The following is a 6393-nucleotide window of genomic DNA, read 5'->3' as shown; positions in this document are numbered from 1 at the left end:
ATTCCATTAGTGAATCTTAGCTTTTTCTTAGCTAAGAGAGAAATGAGCATAGACCTCCATCCTCCATACTTTTTTCATTCAAAAGTGGATTTCACCAATGACATTCCTGGTGAATCAGATGGATGAAGAAAATAAGGATTGCTTTGTGATACGCTCAAACTTACTTCTCAAATAAGAAGTAAAGCGGTCGCGTCAAGTAAATAACCCAACTAGTGAGGTTGGGATCGTTCCCACGAGGAAAATAGTCTAGACTTAACTTCAACTTGTTTATTACTATTGTTCGGTTGATGACTTCCTTAGAAAATAAAAACATAAAAAGGGGGGTTTGTATTTCCTAATGATTAAAAATAACTAGCGAAATTAAAAGAGACACTTAATGGGTTTGAAAGTTGGGTTTTAATCAGTTAATCAAAGTAACTAGGGTTTACGTGTTCCCCACAGGTTCATAACTCGATAAATCTAACTATAACAATTCTTTCCTAGTATCTTGCATGCAAAGTGATAAGTTATGTATTTCTAAATCCTTGGTCCGGCATCTAGAAAATCTCACTCCGCACCTTGGTCCGGCTACGTGTGTTGCTTTCCTAACCCTTATCTTTACCTCATATTAAGCATCGCATTCGATATTTGACTAAGTTATTACCTCGTACCAATCAATACTAGCCTATTAGATAGTATAAACTAAATCTATGTTAATAATTCTTTTCCTATTATCTACCTCCTTGGTCCGGCAAGTAGCATTAAGGCGAGTTCTAACGTTGATCATCCGTTAAAAAGACTTCTAAGCGAAAGAATTATTAATACATGCAAGACACTATTCTAGAATTGTTATTTTAGCTAGGGTTTATCTCATTATTTGCCTATGGTTCCCACAACCCTAGTTATGGAGTTTAGTTACTCATAGCCATAAACACAATATTCAAATATATTAAATAAGAATTCATGTACTTACTTCAATGAGAAAGAATAAAGTCCAAAAGATTGCTTGATTAATCACCAAAAATCACTTGCAAGAATTCTCAAAGTAATCAATAATCTCACGAAAAGTCTAATGATTATCAAGAATCTCACAATACAATGTTTACCAATACGGAGTTTTAACAATCTAAGAGTCTAACTATCAGGTGTCTAACCACAAAAACGAGGTTTTTCGAACTATTTATAAAAACACAAAACCCAATTAAACAAGAATTCTAATTGCTGGAAATCTGCCAAAACGCGGCTGGGTCGACGGACCTCGCGACGGACCGTCGTGGTCACAACGGACCGTCGTGGACTCCGTCGTCCCATACTTGGTGCAATTCTTCTGCTGCTTTCTTCATTCCCCTCGACGGCAGGTATGACGGACCGTCATAGGCACAACGGTCCGTCGAGGGTCTTCGTTCCAAAATACTTCAACTCTCGGAATTTGGGTACTGGGATCACTTCTCTGAACTTCACGACGGACCTGCAGGACGGACCGTCATAGCCACGACGGACCGTCACAAGCTTCGTAATCCCACACTTGGTCAGACTTCCCCATCTTCCTTCAGCAGCTGCACTACGTTGCCACCTACGGACCGTCACAAGCACGACGGACCGTCATAAGCTCCGTAGGTGGTCTCTTCTGCATTTTTTCGCTCAAAATCTCCGCATTCAGCCTTGGACAGATTTCCTGCAAAACAAAGAGAAACTTATATCAAAATTAGCACAAAAAGGCTTTCGGACACACTAAACTTAAGGAAAAAGTATTAATTATACCGTGAAACCACGGTATATCACTTTGATCCATATTTTTGGATACAACAGAGGAAAAACTTGACTCAGTTGCAGAAGGATTCATCATTGAAGATATGGAGAGTGAGGGATCTACAATAGTGCTCTGATACCATATAGAAAATGAAAGAGCAGTGAAGGCAAAATGTGGAAATTTTCTGAGTGTGTTTTATTGAACAAGGATCAGCTATTTATCCTAATATAAAATGGCAAAGATATAAAATAATCTAAGAGGCTAACAAACTCCTAACAAACTTTATACACTTATACAATTTCTAGAAGAAACATCTAATAAAGGAATCTTGTGCTATGTACAAAAATGTGATGAATTTATTGATTGAAAATTTTGATATGAGTGTTGGGTCGATGTTGACTTTAGACTTTAGGAACAGCTTCAGGAATAACTTTTGCGATGTGTTCCTTTGTGTTCTTGAATGTCATATGAGACTGGTTCATATAATCATTCTCAACAAAAAATAAAAAATAAAAAATAGAAAAACAAGATCTTGAAAACAAAGTAGGATTATTGATCAAACCAAACTGAAAATTCTTATTTCGTTTTTCAAAATAATTGGTAACGCATACGTCAATATGGACCAGAGGGAGTATCCATTTTTCAATATTTCAATGCCTTATTATTAATATACACCTCACTAATTAATATGAATACTAATTAATTTAAACTAAAAAATATATAAACAAGATATTAATAACATATGAGCCAAAGAAACGGCGGAGTGTTCAAAGTAGTGTGTCAACTCCGCATCATTAATCGTGATATACTTATGCGATCGCAACTCCAAATGAGTGATACATTTGACATATCTCTCATTTTAACTCAGATTTATAATATTTGTTGGGCTCCTCAATACCATGGAATAGATGTGATCGCACTTGTCTACATGGTGCCAAGTGTTGCTAACATGGACCTTCTTTTGTACAAATAAAATTAAAATCAATTGAATAAAGATTGAGCTTTAGTATTAGTTGAAAAATTACAATTAGTTGTTTTAGTAAATTCATAAAAAATCTCATTATTAATTTACTTTTTAAAAAACATTTATCATATATAAAATATTATAAATCACAATAATTAATAACTTAAAATATCTTAGTGTATATTTAAAAATTTCACATAAAAAATACTATAAATCATAATATTAGCAATTTACAACATTTAGAAAATACATAAAACTTTGGTTTTCTCTCGAAATTAAATTCTACATGTGATATCGAGAGTAATATATAATGTTATTTTATAATAATGCAAAAAATATTATAAATTATAATTAACAATTTAAAATATATTAAAAATTATATGAAAAGTTAACTGACCTTTAGATTTCATACATGTCACATAAATTAAAATTAAAAAAAGCAATTAGTTGATCCGGTGCTACTCCTAATATCTAAGTATATATATACTCTTTAAGTATATTTAAAAATCATGAATATAAATATTAAGTTGTCAAAAGGATTTTACTCGATTTAGATTAAATCATTACTTTCAATTACGTAGGCATGGTAACATGATATCCTAGCTAATAAATTCAAGAGAACGATATCGTTCTCTTAAATGAGGGGTCTGCTATTTGATGTGGGTGTAGTAAATCGTTACTCCAATAACGTATTTATACTCAACACAATTAACCGTTAATCTATTTGTCCATTGATTTTCTTTTTCAATAAAATAAATAATTTATTTTCAATAAAAAAACATAATATTTGATAATTACTTATAGTAAAATAATGACTAATCAAGTTATTATTGTTATAAATTCATTAAATTAAGTGGATTGTCCACTAAGGTTATCATAAACTTATCTTTACATAGATATGTATTGCCAAGGTGATATGAACCTTTTTGGGATAGCAATGTATCTACTAATGTGACATTAAACATGGTGACCTTTTGGTTGATTTCTCTTTCTAAAAATAGAAATATCATTCACCATTGTGACACACACTTGAATAAGAAGAAAAATCATCTTCTTCTATCTACTTCTCTCGTCTTCTTTTTTTTATGATTATATTCTTATGAGCTTGATTTTATAACACGTTATCAGCACGAGTCTCTAGCCAATTAAGATTAAGTTTTAGTTTTTCTTTAACTCATGTTTTGGTTGATCTCGTTATCAGAATCAATGTATTATATGCATAAAATTAGGTATGTATTTTCTAAAATATTTTTATGATTTAGAATAAAATAGTATTCAGTCACTAACAATTATCAGGAATCAAAGACATATACTACTATTGGTTGAATATGACATGCTGTACAAAATTTCTTAAATAAAAGAAGGTATAAAATTTTAATAGCATGAGTTTGAATATTATTTTGATTGTTTTGAAAGACTCAAAGGGTGAGTCATGTTGTACTTCAGTCTATTATACCGTTGGTTAAGGGTAAAACGATCGATTCAAGTCTCATCGCACCAAAAAGGGTAAGACATCAGATGCACATAATGAAAAATATTTGAGGATAAGACGATAGATTCAAATTTTAAAGCACCAAGAGGGTAAGACATCAATTTGAATTTTGATGCACCGTGATAATAATGTATTGGCTTCAAGTCCCATAGAATTATGACCTAATGTGCCTTGTATGGATAAGACATTGAGTTTGAGTCTCAATGCACCATAGTGGTGATAAAAGGATGATTAAGGCAAAAATAATATATTTTTGATGAAAAGTTTTGAAATTCATCATATTGAATTTGCTCCATTCCTCAAAAGAATGTGGTAGCAACATGTGATAACTTTGAAATCTGCATGTTGACTTGCTCCATTCAATCATATGAATGTGGTAGCAGTAAATAATTAGTCTGAAAGATGACAAATGATTAACGATATGAAAAAGGGCGTGAAGGGACGAAATTATAAGTCATCTTTGTGGTAAAGATAAAAGGAAGAACACTGAGTTCTTCAAATAGTCCTTCAAAATGTGAAGGCAATTTTTATTATCAAATGATATGAAACGTCATTGGACTTGTGAATCTTTGTCAACCCCATAATTTGACAAGTTTATAAATCCTCCATCAAAAGACAAGAAGATAAAAACGATGGTACACTTGATCTTTCAAAGTGATGTTGAGGTGTGTCATGAAAATATGATGAATTCTAAAACCATGACAATGTACTTATAGTGCAAATTTATGAAGTACATATAAATGATTAGTTCATTCCTTGAAGAGAATGTGACTGGTGATGAGCATCGTGAATACTCGATCATTATATAAGAGAATGAGTCAAGATATGATAAAATCATTATGTGTTGCATATATGCCACAACTCACCTTATGGGAGGTTTGAGGAAAAAATTATATATGTCAAAACTCACCTCTACGGGAGGTTTGAGAAAAAATTATATATGCCAAAACTCACCTCTACGGGAGGTTTGAGGGAAAATAAATTTTATTTGGCGAAAATGGCTAATTGTATTGTACATTTATACGTCACTATGATAAGTTTATTCTGAACTATCGAAAGGGCAAAAGAAAGAAATAGTTCTTGCCTATAAGGATTGTGGTCATTATTGGTGTGACAACACAAATTTGTCATTGGTTGTGTGCATATAGTACAACAAAAGTAAAGCAAGAAACATGTCTTGCTCGTAATGATTTTGATCATGACAATAATAATATAATTTCCCCCTTGAATGAGATGCTCACCATAGGGATGGTGTCATGCAATATGTGATAGTACACAAACTAAATTACAAGCTCTAACGAGTTGTGCTATTATCAGAGGAATAATATTGGGGTTGTAGTAAGTTTAAAAAGAAAATTTTTAAGTTTCGAATAAATTGAAAAGAAATATTGAGACTATAAATTATGAGAAGATTTAATATCATTAAATTATTACAACCTAAGCGAGTTATAAATATTAATCATTTTTTCCTCTTGTTTGTTGCACACAAACATAGGCATGCTGATGGAACCACATGCAAAAGTAAATTATAAGTGTACTAAAATAAAGATCAGTTGACATTACCCGTTGACTATTCTGGTTTAAATGTGATGCAAATTTAATTGAGAACACATGTAGATTATATGATGAAGAAATAAAGATTTTTCAGTAATTCTCTTGTGTTGCTTATTCTCTTCATAAAATGATCATTGTACCAGCTAAGGTTGGGATTGTAATTTCCTGAAATTTTTGGAACATATAAAAAGGTGAATATGGGCTCATTCACCTGCCATGTGGATCATTTGCAACTATATGATAGATGCATCTATGTGATGACCACATGTGCTTTGATGTCAACTTAAAAATTGGTGTTTGTAAGATTGTTTGCTCGAATTGTTAAAATTAGAGAATAGTTCCAAACTATGAAATTATACTGATAATGCTGGTTGATTTAGCAGAAATTGTATGCCTTCAATATAGTTAAATCATGGTTATGAGAACAAAACTCTCAAATGAGATTTGGTATAAGATATGTAACACGTATAAACACATGTATGCATCAAGCCAACAATGTTTCCCCATTAAAACTGGTTCAGGGCTAGGATCCAAATAATTTTCATCTAAAAGGTTGAATATGCAGTTATGATCTAGTTGCTCCACCACGCACAAAAATGAATTCGCAAATAAGGTTGAGGTGAATGTTAGATTTGCTAACATTAGGGGGAGAGA

The sequence above is a fragment of the Solanum pennellii genome, chromosome 7 (assembly GCF_001406875.1).
Source record: "Solanum pennellii chromosome 7, SPENNV200".
Taxonomy (NCBI): domain Eukaryota; kingdom Viridiplantae; phylum Streptophyta; class Magnoliopsida; order Solanales; family Solanaceae; genus Solanum; species Solanum pennellii.
Note: the sequence above shows the minus strand (reverse complement) of the source record.